This window comes from Megalobrama amblycephala, linkage group LG11 (genome assembly GCF_018812025.1).
Source record: "Megalobrama amblycephala isolate DHTTF-2021 linkage group LG11, ASM1881202v1, whole genome shotgun sequence".
In the NCBI taxonomy this organism is placed as follows: domain Eukaryota; kingdom Metazoa; phylum Chordata; class Actinopteri; order Cypriniformes; family Xenocyprididae; genus Megalobrama; species Megalobrama amblycephala.
Window position 1 is genome coordinate 3993479 of NC_063054.1, and position 23124 is coordinate 4016602.

The 23124-nt window shown below is 38.4% G+C and overlaps 1 protein-coding gene and 1 non-coding gene across 3 annotated transcripts in view; one reads left to right on the forward strand and one right to left on the reverse strand.

Annotated features, from left to right (window-relative positions):
• Positions 1–902: 902 nt before the first annotated feature.
• Positions 903–1016, reverse strand: LOC125279172. Its single transcript, XR_007187343.1, has one exon. It is a non-coding gene; the product is annotated as a U5 spliceosomal RNA (small nuclear RNA).
• A 5109-nt stretch (positions 1017–6125) lies between these two features.
• Positions 6126–23124, forward strand: part of lrfn2b (leucine rich repeat and fibronectin type III domain containing 2b) — a 97939-nt gene continuing 80940 nt past the window's right edge. For both annotated transcript variants that reach the window (XM_048208397.1, XM_048208398.1), the window contains exon 1: positions 6126–6303. The gene's annotated coding sequence lies outside the window, so the exon portion shown is untranslated. The remainder of the gene's footprint in view (positions 6304–23124) is intronic.

The window sequence follows — 23124 nt, forward strand, 5'->3', positions numbered from 1 at the left end:
AAGGCGGGGCATCATTTTGACCAGAAATCACTCTTGTTTACTTTAAATGGACTCATATGAGCCAGTGGAAATTACGAGAGGAGAAAGGGAAGAGAAAAGTTTTGATGGTATTCATGGTAATCCACAGTTATTTTTTTATTATTAGTAATGGTTAATACTTGTCTGTCTTATATTTTTGTTATTCATAATAAAAAAGTGTACCTGTTCATCAGAAAGATAAAGTATATCATTGGGTTATCCATTTGTCATGTAAATTTATAGTAAAATAATGGCAAACAGTTTATAATATACTGTTAATATACTACAGTATGTTACTAATTCCATGCACTGAATTACAGTACACTGTAAACCTAAGTTAAAGAGGAAACCAATTGCCTTAATCATTTAAGTTTAATAAAAAGCTGTATTTATACTGTGGAAGTACTGTGAACTTATTTCATTTGAGTCCACTAATATCTCTTAGTATATAATTAAACTATAAACACTGTTCACTGGTGTAAACATACTTTGTGTATCTGATACCTGAATTATGTAAATTCATTTAAAATAGAAGCAACAATTTAACTCATATCTCTTGGCAGTTACATGTTAGCTAGCAATAATTAAGAAATGGTGTTCAGGTAAGATTTAAAAAAAAAAATCTCATTGCAGGATGCATAGATCTCAAAACACACTTTTGATACAAGATGCGGTAACAGAAATAGCCTAACAGCAAAATAGAAAGATCATATTTTTGACATGAAAAAAAGAAAGAAAAAAAGAACGCATTGGCTATAGCTTTTGCCCTTTATAAATACTGTGTTACAGTGAATCATTCTGCAAAAAAACTGCTTCAAAAAGTTTCCGTTATGCCATCTTCGCTTCAAACACAAACCAGTCTCTGTTTTTGAACAAAAGCATGCAGCTCTGCTGTGAGCAGAGCCCCCAAAATATCAAAAACTAGCAAATGCTCCCCTCCATGGAAATCTTTAGTAAAATGTGAAAGATTTATACGTGAATGAAGAGAAACTCGAGCTGTGGCCCTGAGACTTTGGGCCAATGTGCTCCCACTAAAGCACCACAATGCTCAGCGAGGGTAATATCTGGTGCAGGATCCTCCCACCCTGCTTTTTTCTTTTTTAAATCGTCGAGCCATTTCCATTGCACGTAATGTAAGGAGAATCTGCCCCATCACCAGATGACCTGTCAATCCCTGTGTAAGAGGATGTCACTGAAGCCGATAGTATGTTGAAGGCCAGTGGTAGTATTCACGTGAGACTTTTATGAACTTCCTGGAAGCTAAATGAACAAACCCTTCATCCCCTGCCATTGCAGGTTAATTCCTCCATAGGACAGGGTAAGCTCCTCTTGGCCAAAATAAAAAGGTTAAATAATAACTCCAATAGTGGAAAGCATATCCAGCATTAAGTGACTTCTTCTCAAGGTTTGCGTATACAAAACAGTGCCGTGCCGTGCAGAGACGCACCCGAAAATCTTCGTTAGTATAATGGACAGTATCTCCACCTGTCATGCGGAAGACTTGGGTTCAATTCCCTGACGGGGAGGCTCCATCTTTATGATGGCCAAACACCTTGCATGAGCTCAGGCTTTACCATCACCTTCTGGATCTTCCCTCCAGATCTTCACAATGGCGTCCAGATGTCCCTCCTGTTTTTGAAGCATGGAGATAATGGATTCCAGTTCAGTTATACGATCACTGTGATGCTGGACGTTCCAGTTTTCTGATAGTGTCTGCGTTGGAGTCCACTTTCTGTTGCACAGGCCCTAGCCAGTCTTTAACTTCTTGTCTAACTATGGCGATCTCTGACCGCAAATCCGTTGACAAGGAATCAATTTTCTTGCATATATAATTTTCGACAAGACTCCAGAATGCATTGAAGGACAGTTATATTTGCAGAAAAACAGTCTGCAGCTTGTGCATGAAATTTGTTTATTCGTTCTTCTGTTTACTTGTCTTTAATGCTTGAATTTTATATTTGTTAGGCAAGTATTATTTTTTTTTATGTGATCATAAATTGGAGTGGAGAATTGTGAAATTTCTTAAATATTAGAAATTTCATGTTTAAGAATGTTTAAAATGTTGGTATCATTTTGTTACAGGTCATAAACAACAAAAGCAATAACTCAGTATTTCAAGCAAATGTTTTAAGCAAACACTGTTAAAGGGTTAGTTCACCTAAAAATGAAAATTCTGTCATCATTTACTCACCCTCAAGCTGTTCCAAACCTGTATGAATTTCTTTCTTCTGCTGAACACAAAAGAAGATATTTTGAAGAATGTCAGTAACCAAACAGTTGATGGGCCCCATTGACTTTTTTCAAGTCAATGATGTCCATTAAAACGAAAACACCAATGATAGATATTTTGAAGAATATATTGGGTAATTAAAGGGATAGTTCACCCAAAAATGAAAAGTTGATGTTTATCTGCTTACCCCCAGGGTATCCGAGATGTAGGTGACTTTGTTTCTTCAGTAGAACACAAATGATGATTTTTAACTCCAACCGTTGCAGTATGTCAGCCGTATAATGCATGTCAATGGGAACAAAATCTATGAGAGTAAAAAAAAACATGCACAGACAAATCTAAATTAAACCCTGTGGCTCGTGACGACACATTGATGACCCAAGACACGAAATGATCGGTTTGTGCGAGAAACCGAACAGCATTTATATAATTTTTTACCTCTAAAACACCACTATGTCCAACTGCCCTGCGCATCCGGTTAGTGCGGTCTGATCACGTTCTGATGACGGAACTGATGTCTCGCACTCATTGAAGCAAAGCGCGAGACATCAGTTCCATCATCAGAATGCGTTTTCTGACCTCACTAACTGGATGCTAAAGGCAGTTGGACATAGTGGTGTTTTAGAGGTAAGAAATGATATAAATACTAAGGGTGTAACGATATATCGGAGTACGATATTTCACGATGCAAAAATGTTACGATATGTATCGTAGAGTGATGGCGATACTTTTATGATATGACGGCAGTCTAATCTTATTGGTTGAGCTGCCGACGTGACCTACTCTGCAACATGGAGGTGGCAGTGAGAGAAGCCGGGTTGTCACCGCATATTAAGGGTGTGTCTCAATCAGCTCTCTAGTTCAGTAAGTGTTTTGCGCACACATCGAATCTTGCAAGCAGGTTTAAACGTTTCTCGCGTCAGTCGCGTGAGAAAAGACATGACTTTCTTTCACTGCAGTGCCACAGCAACAGCTGTGCTCACAGAAAAGCAAAAGATGCTTATTCAAATTGTGAATAAAAAAAGAATGCAATAATTTACAAATCTCATAAACTTATATTTTATTCACAATAGAATATAGATAACATATCAAATGTTGAAAATGAGACATTTTGAAATGTCATGCCAAATATTGGCTCATTTTGGATTTCATGAGAGCTACACATTCCAAAAAAGTTGGACAGGTAGCAATAAGAGGTCGGAAAAGTTAAACGTACATATAAGGAACAGCTGGAGGACCAATTTGCAACTTATTAGGTCAATTGGCAACATGATTGGGTATAAAAAGAGCCTCTCAGAGTGGCAGTGTCTCTCAGAAGTCAAGATGGGCAGAGGATCACCAATTCCCCCAATGCTGCGGTGAAAAATAGTGGAGCAATATCAGAAAGGGAGTTTCTCAGAGAAAAATTGCAAAGAGTTTGAAGTTATCATCATCTACAGTGCATAATATCATCCAAAGATTCAGAGAATCTGGAACAATCTCTGTGCGTAAGGGTCAAGGCCGGAAAACCATACTGGATGCCCGTGATCTTCGGGCCCTTAGACGGCACTGCATCACATACAGGAATGCTACTGTAATGGAAATCACAACATGGGCTCAGGAATACTTCCAGAAAACACTGTCGGTGAACACAATCCACCGTGCCATTCGTCGTTGCCGGCTAAAACTCTATAGGTCAAAAAAGAAGCCATATCTAAACATGATCCAGAAGCGTTTTCTCTGGGCCAAGGCTCATTTAAAATGGACTGTGGCAAAGTGGAAAACTGTTCTGTGGTCAGACGAATCAAAATATGAAGTTCTTTTTGGAAAACTGGGACGCCATGTCATCCGGACTAAAGAGGACAAGGACAACCCAAGTTGTTATCAGCGCTCAGTTCAGAAGCCTGCATCTCTGATGGTATGGGGTTGCATGAGTGCGTGTGGCATGGGCAGCTTACACATCTGGAAAGGCACCATCAATGCTGAAAGGTATATCCAAGCTCTAGAACAACATATGCTCCCATCCAGACGTCGTCTCTTTCAGAGAAGACCTTGCATTTTCCAACATGACAATGCCAGACCACATACTGCATCAATTACAACATCATGGCTGCGTAGAAGAAGGATCCGGGTACTGAAATGGCCAGCCTGCAGTCCAGATCTTTCACCCATAGAAAACATTTGGCGCATCATAAAGAGGAAGATGCGACAAAGAAGACCTCAGACAGTTGAGCAACTAGAAGCCTGTATTAGACAAGAATGGGACAACATTCCTATTCCTAAACTTGAGCAACTTGTCTCCTCAGTCCCCAGACGTTTGCAGACTGTTATAAAAAGAAGAGGGAATGCCACACAGTGGTAAACATGGCCTTGTCCCAACTTTTTTGAGATGTGTTGATGCCATGAAATTTAAAATCAACTTATTTTTCCCTTAAAATTATATATTTTCTCAGTTTAAACATTTGATATGTCAACTATGTTGTATTCTGAATAAAATATTGAAATTTGAAACTTCCACATCATTGCATTCTGTTTTTATTCACAATTTGTACAGTGTCCCAACTTTTTTGGAATCGGGTTTGTAGTAGTAAAGGTAATACAAGGGCTAGAAATCAATTTATACTTTGCTGAAACTTCCTGATCCTCTTGGAGAGCGCAGTTCATGGTTGCATAGCAACGACCGACGCCACGGGAGCGCAAGCGCTTTGGAAAGAAGGAGAAGTGGTGCGGCCACTCCTTCCACGCGTTTTTAGACGTAATATGTGAACGGTCCCTTAGGATTCTTAATTCTAATTCATGTTAAATTTAACATTTTTTTCAGTGACAGACAGACCTATTCAGCTGTTAATTTGAATACAGAAGGCTTTTATTAAACCTTGAAATGTGATCTTGTATGCACAACAAGGAAAATTATTGAAATTTGTTAATGTTTTTTAAATAAATCTTATTTGAATTTCAATATCATTTTGTTCAAAATATCGTGATACGTATCGTATCGTGACCTGAGCGTATCGTTACACCCCTAATAAATACTATTCGGTTTCTCGCACAAACCGATCGTTTCGTGTCTTAGGACATCAATGTGTCGTCACGAGCCGCGGGGTTTAATTTGGATTTGTCTGTGCATGTTTTTTTGTTTTTTTACTCTTATAGATGGAGTTCCCATTGACATGCATTATACGGCTGACAGACGGCAACGGTTGGAGTTAAAAATCATCATTTGTGTTCTACTGAAGAAACAAAATCATCTACATCTTGATGCCCTGGGGGTAAGCAGATAAACATCACATTTTCATTTTTTGGGTGAACTATCCCTTTAAATACCCAATATATTCTTCAAAATATCTATCATTGGTATTCAGCAGAAAAAAGAAATTCACACATATTTGGAAACACTTGAGGGTGAGTAAATGATGACAGAATTTTCATTTTGGGTGAACTAACCCTTTAACACAAAGTTAACAAAACCTACACGTTTTAATGCTAGCTAATAAAATGCAAATACAAAGTGAAAGAAGGTGAAGTGAGAGGTTTGATCACAGAACTTACCCTGTCCTGTTCAACTTTGCCTTGTTTTGCATCCTCACTACTTTATACCAGACCTGACATTTGATGTCAATATCTTTTTTATTAAATAATACTAAAATAGTGTGGTAACATTTTGTGGATGGATTAGTGATTCAGCATCAGCATCTCTCTAACCCTAACCCCGCAAATAATCGGATTTGCTTTTATTAAAAAACAATCTCTAGAGATGCTGCGCATTGTGTATGTTCCTGATTTGCCGGTGCTTATGTAAACTATATATTAAGTTTAAATCCACGGCAGCATCTAAAGTCCGTTTATCAGATAAATAGAGACGGCTGCAGCGCGCCCGGGCTCGTGCACGTGTGTTTGATGCGAGTCGTTCAGCACGCGCACAGCGGATGTGTTTCTGCTCGGTCACTCTGCGCGGACGCAGAATGTCGATATGGATCGAGTTTAAACAGTGGAAATGTAATAAAACGCTCAAGAGGTAATGCTGTGTGTTTAAGCGACATCGATGGACGATCGTGACTCGACGTCCCGCACCAAAGGTGAGAGCCGCTGATGTGACAGTGAGGTTGTGTTAGCGATGGAAATTGATATTCGTGATAAGCTGCTTAACACATTAAACTCGAGATAGACAGGTTGACTGATGCCGAAGAACGTTTGCTGGATGGCTTAACTAATAACTTTAGTAGAGGTGGTTTATATCACACTCAGGAGGTTTTGACTTCGGTTCGATTTCGTGGCATTTGGTCCCAAATTTTGCGCGTGCACTTATCTCATATGATCGCTTATATAGGATAGATAAGCAAAAGTGTCATTCTGGTTCTGTGTGATTTAGTGAGTGACATCAGACTGATTTCTGAATACAGTCCGTCTGATCCTCTCTTGGGTTTACTGGTATGAATAACAGACGCATAACGGCTCCAGGAAGCTTTCTATTTTAAAAGATTTCAAGTTAAAAATTTTCCTGGATGTGCAAGAAAAATGTATGCATGTCCTTTAGCGGGTCTCTTATTTTTTTAGCCTCACTTAATGGTCATGCAGTGTGACAAACGTTAAAAGTATAACTTATAAAAGCTGTATGCGTAATCATTTTAAGATAATTAGCAAAATGCATTTTAAAATAGTTGCAGATAGAGTGTATAGCATGTCAATTTAAATGTTACTTGGAGACCGAAGTGAATCAGTATTGTAATGATGTCAGTTTCGTCCAGGCAGGGGTTGAAAAACCAATGAATGTTTAGTTGAAAGGGCATTTCTCCCTCAGAATTAACCAATCCTCATCACACTGCTGTTTGGACAGGTTGGTATGTGATGTCCAGCAGTGCAATGCTTGTACTTTTATAAATGCACACAGTTTTTATTTTTATTTTTTCATTTTTTTAATCCTTAAATCCTAAAGTTAACCATGTAATTTGTAAGCCATTTCCACTGGACAGTGGTTTGGACAAATGATCACAGTTTGAATGAACACGTATTGTACAGTATTACTTTATTAACTTTGTAAAGCTAGAGTCTATGAGTTTATATAAAGAGTTTATGCCTACTTTTCTACTACTTAAAGATGAAGTATGTAAGTGTGTGCATATATATATATATATATGAAGACTTCAGATGCAAAAGGCTCTAAGAGCTGAAATTTTCTTCTAAAATGAGTGTTTTTATCAGGCTGCTATGTTTTAATTTTAGTATTTTCACTTTATTGGCAGTTAATAGATCCTTTTCATTACCGTTAAAGTGAAATAACTGAACATAAACATAGGAGCCTGATAAAAATGATCATTTTAGAAGAAAATTTCAGATGGCACTTAAAGGCTTTTGCATCTGAAGTCTATATATATATATATATATATATATATATATATATATATATATATATATATATAATGTTAAAATACATTCTATTAACCCAGAACATTAACCCATCAGAATAAACATTGCAATTGCAATTTAAAATGCGATTTTTAAAACTATCAAACCAAAAATTATAAAGGACAGCAGGTTTGTTGTGCTTATTTGTGAGGCTGGACAATTTGGCCAAAATGTTGTTTTATATATATATCAATATGACTAATAATAATAATAATTATTACTAAATACAATCATTAAAAAAAACAAATAAGAATGATTACTGATGTAATAACACAATTTCACTGCAGGGGGCCTATAACTTTAAAATCATTAGAAAGGTCTAAGGTTTTATTATAAAATGTTAAATTATTATGATAAAATTTGTGACAGTAATTTCTTATTTTTTGTCTTTGCATCTACTGAGAAAAACTTCCAGCACACTTCTCTACACTGGAGAAAATCATTTTAGCAGGTGGCATGCTCACTCATGAGATTTATTTGTTTGTTTAATTTTTAAAAATGGTCTTCTGTGGTATCATCCACACATGCAAATTTGGTTGATAACATAACTGCAATAAAGAAATAGCCTAGTTAACAATCACTTGTTTAGGATATATGATCGATTTTAAATTAAGCACATAAAACCTTCCTTGCCATGTTAGGTCAAACTAACTTTGCTTAAATCAAGTTTCTAATGTTGTTTATATGTCTATGTGGTGTTTTTGCTTTAAGACCATGCGCAAATTCATTAGTGTAAGATTATTTTAATCTCCGTTTATTGTCCCGAATCGTGCCTCATTCTCAGTTTGTCTTTTTCACTCATTGAATGCATCGAAAGCCTATGGGAATGAGTCATGAACATGAAGCCAATCCGTTCACAAAACCTCCTCCCAGTCTTACTTCAGTACATGGCATGTACAAGGGGTGGTGTAGCAACTGTCCAATGAGAATATACTTTCATGATATAGGAATGTGGTACATATAAAAAAACAAGTCTAAATATGGTCAGTTTCCAGACAAGTAACCATGCCTTCCTGGGGCTCCAGTAAGGCCTAAAAAGCAGGGACCTTTCCAAGAAACACACACACATGTACATAGTGTACATTAAAACCAGATGTGTGATGAAACAATAACATCTCTTCTCCGTTCTAATTTTGCAGCCTTAAAGACCAGGAGAGAGAAAACAGGGAGAAACAGGGAAAGAAAAGTCAGGCTGATAAGAATATCTTACAATTAGTCAACACCATTGCTGAGTATTTTCTTCTTATAACTGCAGTGAACCAAAGACAGCCTCAAAAAGCGTGTGTGGGCGGGCTTAAGCATATCATTAACTATGCTGCGAAGCAAGGGGTCTCAAGAGAAGCCAGGTTATATTTTTCTGTTGATATAAAAATCAGGTACATTTAGCAATAATGATATTACAATGTTATGATGAACTATGTGTCTGACGTTCTGAGATGTTCAAAGCATTTCTAAGGATGCTGATGAATGCGGAAACACATTATTGGCTGCTTGATAACATAGTCAAGCCAAAGGCTAATCATATTAATTACCATTTTGTGTCTGATGTTGTAGAGAGCGATACATAAAACTCATTACCATTCTGATAAATCGACTTGTAGGCGAGCCTGTATAATTTGCGCTTCCACTTCATTTTTTTGAATCAGTTTCTGGTTCAAACATATATGGCTGAATTAAACCAGTATTTCCACTTGCCATTGTGGATCAGGTACTCTGACTGAGCTCGTGTGATTGGGTGGAGGCAGTGATAATTCGCTTATTCATGGTTCCGTGTATTTCTGCATAATATTTTCCAATGTAAATGATTTTTTGCTGGAAAACACTTAAATATGTCCAGAGCAGTGAAGGATACATCTATGCTGCCTTCAACAGTCGATCAGATGAAGGTGTCTCAGGAGACAGGAAGTGAAGCTATTCAGCTAACATTGGATTGGAGTGTGCCTTGATGCCTTCAGATGCATTTTTAAGCTTTCAGATGCAGCCGCGGACACAACTTAAGCAGTGACTCGTGATAAAAGTGGCGGTCGCTGTTGTATCCAGAGGAAGTTTCTCACACCTAAAGTCCTAGCTGTGGTCAGTGCTTGCGGTGGGAGGATTCTTGCCGGCCTCCCACTGTTCTTTTGGGTTGTTCCTCTATCTGCCCTTCCATTACCAGTTATTTTGCTTCAATACTTTAAGTTCACAAGTATTATCCTTCTCTGCAGTCAGTGGCAGACCTGGGGCTTCAGTGTCTCCCACAGAAACACACTCCGTTTCACTATCCCTTATCTGAACCCTCTCTTTTTTACTGATATTGCATGATAAGATGTGCCACTGTCACCAATATGCTGACAAAAATAAAAGTTTCTCTGAGCTACATACAAAATAAATGTGATTATGATTCAGAGCTCTGCTGGGAAGGAGGCTGGACCTCTTGGACTGTAACTGAACACGCTCTCATGAGATTGTGCTGCTCTGTTTCGGGATTTACACTGGACCGCTGCCAATCAGATCACTAATCACTCTGAAATTAAAAGCCAGATAACAGCGATGACAGTCAGACATATTTTTAAGAATGGGAACATTACAAAACAAGCAACAACAACAAACAAACAGTCAAAAAAAAAAACTGAAACAGCAAAATAATCCAGTGTAACAGTGTTAGTTATTGTGTAAATTAAACAAGATTATTGTAATGCAGCTATTATTATTTTGATTCTACATTTTAATTTCCTGCTCATGTTCTCTTAAAGGGTTAGTTCACCCAAAAATGAAAATTCTGTCATTTATTACTCACACCGGGTCCTAACCAGATGTGATAACATTCCAGCAACAAGCAATTTGACTGTCCATATTATCCCAGGTGAGAAAAAAGTACATTTCTATAGTATACTTAAAGTGATTAACTTATGTACACTAAGTGATTAACTTATTAAAGGTCCCGTTTTTCGTGGTTTTTTGAAGCTTTGATTGTGTTTATAGTGTGCAATATAACATGTGTTCATGTTTCGCGTGTAAAAAAACAGTATTTTTCACATAATTTACTTATCTGTATACCGCTGTTTCCACTGTCATAAAAACGGACTGATGACTTCCTTGTTCTATGAAGTCCCTCCTTCAGAAATACGAAACGAGTTCTGATTGTGCCAGCGGTTCCTGTGTTGTGATTCGACAGCAGCTTCTGCTCCATCTTTCAAGAATATTCTTTGTGCGAATCCGGCATTAAACTGATTGAGATTGAGGAAGCTATCCTCAGCAAAATGTGCTGCACATAGTTTTACATGTGGATTATAATTTTCGGGAACCGAGTTAAACATAAATTGTAACCACTGATCTCTAAGTACAGCGTCCCTGGGAAGGCCAAACAAAGGTGATTGGACTGCGGGATGAAGATAACAGCGTTTCGACGACATGGCGACAGACACACTCTACAAACGCAACTCTTGCTCTTCTCCGTGGGAGCGCAACAAGACCACGCCCCCTTTTTTGTGTATTCCTGTGTGCGGAGGTTAGTCAAAAAACTGTTTTAGTGACGTCATTAAAGAAGGAAGTAGAGGGATGTAGTCCAAAATGGCCGTTCGATGTAGGCGACTTCTGTTAAATAAAATATCTCGCTTGGCATTGAACTTTGAGCTTTAAAATTTTACAGATTTTATTTATACTCTAACAACAACATTACACACTAACTAAAGTTTGAAACATGGGATCATGAAGAACGGGACCTTTAACACTTGTAGTACACTATGGGTTCAAATGTACTATAAGTAGTATCTAAATACATTTTTTAAATGGAGATAGTATATTAAAAGCACATTTTAGTTCATATTCTCAAAGTAGCACAGTTGAGCACACTTAGATGTTCTTAAGATGATCTTAAGAAGTACTAAAGATTAATTTTTAGTGTATTAAGTACAAAATTAGTGCACGAAAATAGAGCACTTTTTTTAGGGTTAGTTCACCCAAAAATTAAAATTATGTCATTAATGACTTACCCTCATGTCCGTTCATCTTCAGAACACAGTTTAAGACATTTTAGATTTAGTCCGAGAGCTTTCTGTCCCTCCATTGAAAATGTATGTACGGTATACTGTCCATGTCCAGAAAGGTAATAAAAACATCATCAAAGTAGTCCATGTGACATCAGTGGGTTAGTTAGAATTTGTTGAAGCATCAAAAATACATTTTGGTCCAAAAATAACAAAAACTACGACTTTATTCAGCATTGTCTTCTCTTCCGGAATCCTTTCCATTGAACTGATTCCATTGAATTGATTCCATTGAATCCTTTCATCTGTCAGCGTTGGTAATGCACTTTTACGTCACTGTGGTTGTTTTTGGCGATTAGGACATCCGCGACATGCACACTTATGCACCATTTTAAAAAATATAGCAATACCAGAATACAAACAATGTAGAATAGCTTGAATACAGCGTGCGTCTCCCTCAGACTGTAAACGAAGCTCTGGCGCATCGGATAACACGTCAGCAGCGTCTTACATCAGCAGCGTCACTGTGGAGTCGTGAACCACACTCCGGAGCAGAAGGGGGCGGTAATGCACCAATAAGCTGGATGCCAATCGCCGTAAAACAGGAAAGAAGAAGAAGAAGAAGCGGAGTCGTGAACGCGGATTGACAACAGACCCGGAAGAGAAGACAATGCTGAATGAAGTCCTAATTTTTTGTTATTTTTGGACCAAAATGTATTTTCGATGCTTCAAGAAATTCTAACTAACCCACTGATGTCACATGGACTACTTTGATGATGTTTTTATTACCTTTCTGGACATGGACAGTCTACCGTACATACATTTTCAATGGAGGGACAGAAAGCTCTCGGACTAAATCTAAAATATCTTAAACTGTGTTTCGAAGATGAACGGAGGTCTTACAGGTTTGGAACGACATGAGGGTGAGTCATTAATGACATCATTTTCATTTTTGGGTGAACTAACCCTTTAAGTATATTATAGAAATGTACTTTTTTTTCACCTGGGTTATGATATTATCATTGCCATACTTTGTGTTGCTGTTCCAGCCGTGATGTTGCGAAGAAATTGAAACCGTTTCTAAAATAGTATCGTCGCATGTCGCTGTCATGACTGGTTAGGACAAAAACTCTGATTAACATGGAAAAGATACCTTTTATTGTGTGTCGCCGTGTCGTGTCTGGTTAGGACACCGTGTCACCCTCGTGTCGTTTCACATCCGTAAGACCTTCGTTTATCTTCAGAACACAAATTAAGATCTTTTTGATGAAGTTTGAGAGGTTTCTGTCCCTCCATAGAGATCCATTGCAACTTCCACTTTCAAGGTCCAGAAAGGCAGTAAAGACATCATTAAAGTACTCCACGTGACTCCAGTCGTAAATTATGTTTTTTGTGTGCAAACAAAGCACTTGTGTCGCTTCATAAAATTGAAGTTAAACCACTAGAGTCACATGGAATACTTTAAAGGTCCCGTTTTTCGTGGTTTTTTGAAGCTTTGATTGTGTTTATAGTGTGCAATATAACATGTGTTCATGTTTCGCGTGTAAAAAAACACAGTATTTTTCACATAAGTTACTTATCTGTATACCGCTGTTTCCACTGTCATAAAAACGGGCTGATGACTTCCTTGTTCTATGAAGTCCCTCCTTCAGAAATACGTAACGAGTTCTGATTGTGCCAGCGGTTCCTGTGTTGTGATTCGACAGCAGCTTAGCGAACCTTGCCCGGAAAGGTCACGCCTCTTACCATAACGTGGAGATGCACGCGCTCAGTGTTATTGTAAACATGTCTTTAATTTTACCCTATCAATTTGAGCCGGAATCAGACCCGGTGATTGGACTGCGGGATGAAAATAACAGCGTTTCGACGACATGGCGACAAACACACTCTACAAACGCAACTCTTGTGTATTCCTGTGGGCGGAGGTTAGTCAAAAAACTGTTTTAGTGACGTCATTAAAGAAGGAAGTAGAGGGATGTAGTCCAAACTGGCTGTTCGATGTAGGCAAATTCTGTTAAATAAAATATCTCGCTTGGCATTGAACTTTGAGCTTTAAAATTTTACAGATTTTATTTATACTCTAACAACAACATTACACACTAACTAAAGTTTGAAACATGGGATCACGAAGAACGGGACCTTTAATGATGTCTTTACTGCCTTTCTGGACCTTGAAAGTGGTAGTTGCATTGGATCTCTATGGAGGGACAGAAACCTCTCATTCCTCATCAAAAATATCTTAATTTGTGTTTGAAATCGAACGAAGGTCTTATGGATGTGGAACGATATGGGGGTGAGTGATAAATGCGAGTATTTTCATTTTTTACTCTTTAACTGCAATGAACTACTACTACTACTACTATACAGTGACTAGACAGCAGAAATATACTGTGCATTTTTAAACTTTTATTTTGCATTGTGGAAATATGATGTTTGTTTATCATGAAGAAACACTGTATGTCTTAAGTCCACACAGATCTCCAGGTTTTCAAATAATACCTCTCTAAGTAGCCCTTGGGCCTCAGAGGATCTGCTGGCTATAAATAAGGGCACATATGTTCTGGCTGACGTGAACTAATCTCCCTCTGAGCCAATAGAGCGAGATCTGTTTCACTGCTTTCTCACAAAGCTCATCGTCCCCTCTTACAATTCCGTGTGATTTTTCCATTCTTCACATAATGCTGCTCTCGTCTCCCTGTTCCCCCAGTCACCTTTCCGTTTTCACAGCCGTCTCTGCCACGTAAGACTGCAAGCTGACAGACAGGCTTTGATCTGACAGGACAAGATGTGATCAGGATTGAGTTTGTTTGACTCAAAATCCCTTGCCATATGTCATACTTCATTTGGATGCTCGTAAATCATGGATGCCACCGTGACACAACATCAGAAGAGCATTCAGCTCACCGCACAGCTTTGAAGTAGGGAAAAAAGAAAAACGCACCATTTGTACAATGATATTTCACTTGCAATCACTACAATGTGATGTTTACATCATATTAATTTAAACAAACAGGGAAGGCTGGTTATATTCAGGGACGGTAATTGAATCATTAAAGGGATGTTGAGCAGAGAAAACTGATCCTCTGATATTAGCATGAAGTCTTTATCTTTACATATTCTGATTATAGATCATTTAAACCAATATGAGTCTGATAAAATAAACATAAAAATTGCATGATATTTTTTTATTTAGTACTGTCCTCCTGAATAACAGATGTTAACACTTAGTCCACAAGACAAAATAATAACTGAATGTACACAAATGAACCAGTTCGAAAGATAGCATACCCTTGAATCTGTTGTTACCTGGATGATCAACAACTCTTTCTGTGTTTTGTAATAGTTGTTCACGTCTGCTGCTCTTCAGAAAAATCTTCAAGGTCCTGCACATTCATTGGCGTTCCAGCATCTTCGGCATATTTGATCCCTTTTCAGCTGTGACTGAATGCTTTTGAGATCCGTCTTTTCACACTGATGACAATTGAGGGACTCAAACACAACTATTACAGAAAGTGAAAACATTCACTGATTCTCAAGAAGGAATTGAACATTTAACTGAATATTTTTTTTTATTTTGTTTCAAGGGTATATACTTTTTTCATTCTGCCCTTCAGAAGCTACATGAAATATTTAAATGTTCCCCGAAGATAAAATAAGTACAATTTACTCTGATCATCCAATTCAAAAAGTTTACACCCATCGACTCTTAATGCATGGTTGTGGAATTTCTGAATAATGCGCTGTTTCTTAAGATTATACAGCAAACTAAATAAAATAAAAATAAATAAATATAGAAAACAACAACAACCCACCAGCAAGCAAAAAGGTTTTCCAGTTTAATGTTCTGAATGCCATGTATCTTTGTTGTATTACAATTTTGGTCATATACAGTGGGTTCAGAAAGTATTCAGACCCCCTTAAATTTTTCACTCTTTGTTATATTGCAGCCATTTGCTAAAATCATTCAAGTTCATTTTTTTTCCTCATTAATGTACACACAGCACCCCATATTGACATGATGAAAAACACAGAATTGTTGACATTTTTGCAGATTTATTAAAAAAGAAAAACTGAAATATCACATGGTCCTAAGTATTCAGACTCTTTGCTGTGACACTCATATATTTAACTCAGGTGCTGTCCATTTCTTCTGATCATCCTTTAGATTGTTCTACACCCTAATTTGAGTCCAGCTGTGTTTGATTATACTGATTGGACTTGATTAGAAAAGCCACACACCTGTCTATATAAGACCTTACAGCTCACAGTGCATGTCAGAGCAAATGAGAATCATGAGGTCAAAGGAACTGCCTGAAGAGCTCAGAGACAGAATTGTGGCAAGGCACAGATCTGGCCAAGGTTACAAAAAAAAAAAAAATCTGCTGCACTTAAGGTTCCTAAAAGCACAGTGGCCTCCATAATCCTTAAATGGAAGATGTTTGGGACGACCAGAACCCTTCCTAGAGCTGTCCATCTGGCCAAACTGAGCTATCGGGGGAGAAGAGCCTTGGTGAGAGAGGTAAAGAAGAACCCAAAGATCACTGTGGCTGAGCTCCAGAGATGCAGTCGGGAGATGGGAGAAAGTTGTAGAAAGTCAACCATCACTGCAGCCCTCCACCAGTCAGGGCTTTATGGCAGAGTGGCCCGATGGAAGCCTCTCCTCAGTGCAAGTCACATGAAAGCCCGCATGGAGTTTGCTAAAAAACACCTGAAGGACTCCAAGATGGTGAGAAATAAGATTCTCTGGTCTGATGAGACCAAGATAGAACTTTTTGGCCTTAATTCTAAGCGGTATGTGTGGAGAAAACCAGGCACTACTCATCACCTGTCCAATACAGTCCCAACAGTGAAGCATGGTGGTGTTTTTCAGCTGCAGGGACAGGACGACTGGTTGCAATCGAGGGAAAGATGAATGCGGCCAAGTACAGGGATAACCTGGACGAAAACCTTCTCCAGAGTGCTCAGGACCTCAGACTGGGCCGAAGGTTTACCTTCCAACAAGACAATGACCCTAAGCACACAGCTAAAATAACGAAGGAGTGGCTTCACAACAACTCTGTGACTGTTCTTGAATGGCCCAGCCAGAGCCCTGACTTAAACCCAATTGAGCATCTCTGGAGAGTCCTAAAAATGGCTGTCCACCAACGTCCATCCAACCTGACAGAACTGGAGAGGATCTGCAAGGAGGAATGGCAGAGGATCCCCAAATCCAGGTGTGAAAAACTTGTTGCATCTTTCCCAAAAAGACTCATGGCTGTATTAGATCAAAAGGGTGCTTCTACTAAATACTAAGCAAAGGGTCTGAATACTTAGGACCATGTGATATTTCAGTATTTCTTTTTTAATAAATCTGCAAAAGTGTCAACAATTATGTGTTTTTCTGTCAATATGGGGTGCTGTGTGTACATTAATGAGGAAAAAAATGAACTTAAATGATTTTAGCAAATGGCTGCAATATAAGAAAGAGTGAAAAATTTAAGGGGGTCTGAATACTTTCCGTACCCACTGTAAATTAAGCCACTGGCTCCTGGTTGCTTTGGCAATGAGCAAAACTAACACCAAAGCGATAATCCCACTGGTCAGCACTCACATCTCACAGCCACATTTTGACGGACAAATCAGGTTAATCAGTGTTCACCCAACTAATCACTCAACCAACTCAACCAATTCTGGAGTCACACCAACAGTACATGTTTGAACTCCTCCAATGTAAACACACCTGATTCAACTCGAGACTCCAAGACCTGAATAGCTCAGATTAGGGAGACATCCAAAACATGTCGTGTTGGTGAACCTCTAGGAACACCTGAACAAGCTATTCAAGGTCTTCAGGATCACAGAAAGCTGAAGTGGAAGCCAAGTATTGTAATCCACACGCAGAATTTGTCCTCTGTATTTAACGCATCCAAGTTAGAGCACACATTATGGGTGCTTCTCAATATCCTTCCTCGTTTCCTCACTCCTCCATCCTATGACCCGGAAACCGATTGAGCTCAGCCATCTTGAAGGGCATCTCAATTCTCTAATTTCACTGTGAGGAGGCGAGGATCGAGGAGTGAGGAGGCTTCCCGAGGAGTCATGAGCGAGGATACACCGGTGCATCCTTTGCGGAAGTCTTTCTCGTTGAGAAACATGACGCATGCATAAATCCCCCTTCATATCTGTCACAAAAATTTAAATGCATGCTTTAATGTATGCAGTTTAAATAAACTTTACATCTCACATATTTCAACGGGGCATCTTGCTTTGTTAATATATATTATATATTTTTTTAAATAACCAAACTTTAACAGCATATGGGTAGATCCCTTGAGTGCAACTGATGACGTTTTAGTGACACTAAAGGGAGCGAGGATATATCATTTCACTTGACTCAATTCCTCCATCTTCACTTCTTTTCCTTGCGTCCTTCCCTCGCATCCTGAAGGGGTGGAGACGCAAGGAAAGGAAACGAGGATGCACAAACAAGAATTTAGAAGCACCCTATGAGTATAGCGAGCAATGAACAGACACACACCAATGGACAGCCATTTTATACTGTGGCGCCCAGGGAGCGATTGGGGGTTAGGTGCTTTACTCAAGGGCACTTCAGTCATTTCCTGCCAGTATTGAGATTCAAACCCGCAACCTTCAGGTTACCAGTCTGATTCTCTAATTATTAATGTTCCATCATAAAAATGCTTGACCTTAGATGTCCAGTTGCTATTATTTCAAATAATATCACAAAGTGTTAAAAACATATTTGTCTGTTGCTAAGCCCCAGTACACACAGCAGTAATTAGCAGAAGTATTGTTAAAGATTTGGGTAAGCGATATTTGAAAAATGCCGTTTGAAAGTTGGTAGGATTGACACAACCAGACACAACAACAAACATTTAGCCAATCAGCATTAGGGGACGGTGGAGGAGAGAGAACGAGCAAGAGGGAGATTTTAAGAAAGACTGTAGAAAGAGAGATGGCTGAGAGACATTACAAAAGAGAAAATCTCAAGAATATTACTGGAAAATGAAGGGTTATGATCAAAGCTTTAGGACCCGTGTTAATATTAGAAAAGCTTTCCAGCACTGGAGAGAGCTAAGCGGGAAGGCCTGAAAACAGATGTGGAGGCTGCTTTGATTCTGCTTCACATGTGAGTAACACTGGGTTTGAGTGTCATTGTTTGAGCTGCTGTATTGTTGGCAACTAACAACGAACTCTTGTTTGTGTGCTGTACGTTAATTTTTTGTGCTTCCTTGTCATTCATTCATCATCTTCGCTTTATTTTTCGTGAAGCATTATTTTGTTGCACTTCTGCTACGATTAATAGACATTCAGTCTTGCATTGCATGCGTATCACATACCAGCTAGTGAGAGTTGTGCAGGCTGATGCAGCAGGGTTGCTGATGACTGCTAGAGAATGCGGTGTTGTTTACTGTTTAGCGTCCTTGTTAGTTCACCCACCTTGCATTGCCAGTGATCACGGTTTGAGACCGACTCGGAGCCGGGTGGTTAGGATTGGAGGGTGAACTTTGGAGTAGTGTTGCACGATATACCGATACTAGAAAGGTATCGCAATACCCTGCTTTTAAAAATGGTCCGGTTCTTCATTTTATTAGTACCGGTACTTTGGGTGCCAGCTGTATTTCCTAATGTGCCACAGCAGGGAGCAGTGTGCGTGCAGCACGCTGCTTCTAAGGCACATTGAGTGTGTTTATTCCTCTCAACTGCGCAACGGCTGTTATTGTGACGAAACGAGAGGTATGGTTGCATATACAGGTGCTCTTGCAGGCCGTCTACAAATTGTTGAGAAAGCAGATGCACGAAGCGAAATATGCCATTATTTTGCTTACATTGCCGACAGTCAGGGCAAGCCCACGGACACCACAAAGCCCGTCTGCAAAAGATGTTACAAAATAACGCAAGCGAAGGGAGTCAAAAGCATCTTGCCGACAAACATCTCGATTTGTACAAAGAATTTAAAGAGCGGCAGGTTAGTGAATGTGATACCAGCATTATTTTTATGCTCTCAAACATTAAATGAGTGTTTTTTATTTATTTTACTCGTGCAAGCAGACCTGAGGTGTATTATTGAGTCTAAGTTTAATAAGTGATATCTGGTTGCAAAAATAAAATTAATTTAAAAATACATAAATATGTGAAGAGTATATACGGTTATTTTAAACCAATTTATGCTTTAATAATTGCTCTAAATATTTACATGAATATAATTTTTACAATAATCTTACTGTCAATAACACCTACATGTATAAAAAAACAGCAAATAATTAACAATTTTATTGAGCATGAAAATAATAAACATTAAAAATTATATTGAATCTAACTCTAACTTCATGGCAATGAAGCTCAAATCCAGAAGTATCAGCCTGCACACTGGTGAAGAAAGAAGTTCTGTCATATGTTATTTATTTACTTTTCCTGCTGTTTTAGGTTTTTGTCATAGTATTGTTTAAGTATCGGTATCGTGATATTTAAGTTAGGTATCGTATCAAAGTCAAAGTTTTAGTATCGTGACAACACTACTTTGGAGGCGTAGCAATGAAGAGAGGGGTGTGTTTGTTTTGGTTGTTTTTAAGTATCAACAATGTTCAGCAACGACTTTGAGAAATAATTTACGGCACCTTTAATTATCCAAAAATGCACCATTCATTCACAAATAAAACATTTTATACATTCAGATTTCAAATGAATTAAAGGGGCTCTATGTAATAATGACACCCAGTGTTCAAAATAGGCACTGCAGTCTAAATTCAAAATATTGTTTGCCCCGCCCCCTCGTTCAAAGACGCGGGTTGCCAGCAACAATAGGGAGCGCAATTCACAATGAAAGCTGAAGAGACTTACACACTGTAAGCTGATGAGTTGATGTATCTGTTTCAATATGCTGTTGTTCATTGAGATTTTTAGATGGATGCAAAGGCTTTTTAGGTCAGGAAGAATCTGTGATTCTCTGACCCATTTTGTTTGCTGGTTTCCATGGTTGCAATACACGCTGTTTTCCACCAACTGGCAACCTGTGATGTCGAAATACTATTGGATAAACTGACAGCACGAGGTTTCGCACAGACCAAAACAAAGACAGACATTCCGACATGGAACACACATTTCAAAGTAGAATATCTATCTGTAGCATTGTTTTTCAGAGAAACAAGTAGGTGAACTTAGCATGTTTCCTAAATATCTGCAAACATATCAGGGTATTTTTATGCTTTATTAAAGTAAAAATCTTACATAGAGCCCCTTTACATTCCAAAACAACAAATACAAGTACAATATATATTTCAAAGTGAGTTCACTAAAATTCTGTTCTTCTATTAAACTCTAACTGACAATACGTATGAATAAAAATGCATATTTTTCATAATAAACAGAACTGAAATCATCAGTGGCTCCCCAAGTAATGCTCCATCTCAAAGTTCACATCAGGAAGTACAGATCCCAGAATGTGTTCTTGCTTCAACCCTTTTATCGAGGATGAATCAGTGCGGACTTCAGACAGCAATGGTGGACGAAAAAAAAAACAGCATCATTTTTGAAAACGCCACTGTTGTTGTTTTTTTTGTTTTGTTTTTTTTTATCAGTTTTTTAGGCAATAGTGTTTGAACTTCAAATCTGCTGTCACTTTATAAAGATATTGTCTATTTAAAAACATGCTCTGATGTTACCTGAATTGTGCAGTCCGGGCGATCACCGGGCGATCAGTGCTCATGTTCCCTGCTGAGAACAGCATGATCTCGGTATGTCCTTCTCACTGGCTCTGATGTTTCTGTAGTGGTGAAACATGAGATCATTCATCATATTCATCAGTTCGTTTTGGGTATATGTAATGGGCAATCTTTCATCTCACAAAGCAGTTATTTGTTTCTGGGGAAATCATTTTGGCTGAGGGCAAAGATACATTTAATAGCTTTATATTTTTATTTAAAGGTGCCCTAGAATTAAATATTGAATTTATATTGGCATAGTTGAATAACAAGAGTTCAGTACATGGAAAAGACATACACTGAGTTTCAAACTCCATTGTTTCCTCCTTCTTATATAAATCTCATTTGTTTAAAAGACCTCCGAAGAACAGGCGAATCTCAACATAACACCGACTGTTATGCAACAGTCGGGGTGTACGCCCCCAATATTTGCATATGCCAGCCCATGTTCAAGGCATTACACAAGGGCAGAACGTCTGGATCTGCACAGCTGAATCATCAGACTAGGTAAGCAAGCAAGAACAATAGCGAAAAATGGCAGATGGAGCAATAATAACTGACATGATCCATGATAACATGATATTTGTGAATTGTCTTTCTAAATGTTTCGTTAGCATGTTGCTAATGTACTGTTAAATGTGGTTAAAGTTACCATCGTTTCTTACTGTATTCACGGAGACAAGAGAGCCGTCGCTATTTTCGTTTTTAAACACTTGCAGTCTGTATAATTCATAAACACAACTTCATTCTTTATAAATCTCTCCAACAGTGTGTAATGTTAGCTTTAGCCACGGAGCACTATCAAACTCATTCAGAATCAAATGTAAACATCCAAATAAATACAATACTCACATAATCCGACGCATGCATGCAGTATGCATGACGAACATCTTGTAAAGATCCATTTTGAGGGTTATATTAGCTGTGTGAACTGTGTTTATGCTGTTCAAGGCAAGCGCGAGCACCGGGGGAGGGGAGCACGAGATTTAAAGGGGCCGCAACCTATATATCGGTGTATAGTTAATGATGCCCCAAAATAGGCAGTTAAAAAAATGAATTTAAAAAAATCTATGGGGTATTTTGAGCTGAAACTTCACAGACACATTCAGGGGACACCTTAGACTTATATTACATCTTTTAAAAAGATGTAGCCAAGCTTGGTGTACTTGGTATTGAGAAATGTCTTTTGTCTGTGTTCGCCCCAAAGATTTGTTAAAATCTAAATGTGACAGGTGAGCACTAGCCAGTTGGATCAACATTTGTGTGTTAGTTCTGGCCACTGCTGAAGAAACCGCTGATCTTGAAGCCTTCATTATACCTCCACTGTTTTAATTCCCACTGTTTCCAGTGTAGATTTTGATATGCTACAGTTGCATATGGTCTCTCGTTTTGATTAGTGAGACATGTGCATATAATGGGGCCTCCAGGACCATGTTTGGGAACCAGTGGTGTAAACGATGCACCAGAATCTCTTTTGATCATTTCGCCAGTAACTCAGCAGGACTGGGATGTGCCTGTGCCAGAGCTAAACAGAGCAGAAACCTTGCACAAGCTCTTCCCGTTTTATGAATTCTGAAATCAATTGCCCTCACATTTACAGCTCATCTAGACAGTTTTTGATTCATTTTGAGTTTTGCTCAAATGCTCAGAGTTCTTCTCTTTCATGTGCTCGATTCAGGCAGAAAAAGATGAGCTGTCACAGGAGTATGGTTAAGTGTTGATTGACTTAAAGAAGTGTGTCATTTATTGTCATTAATTTTTTGTCCCAGTTTAAACAGAAGAAGTGAGAGAAAGAAATTTACAGGTTGGTTCTGATGAAAAGCGTAAC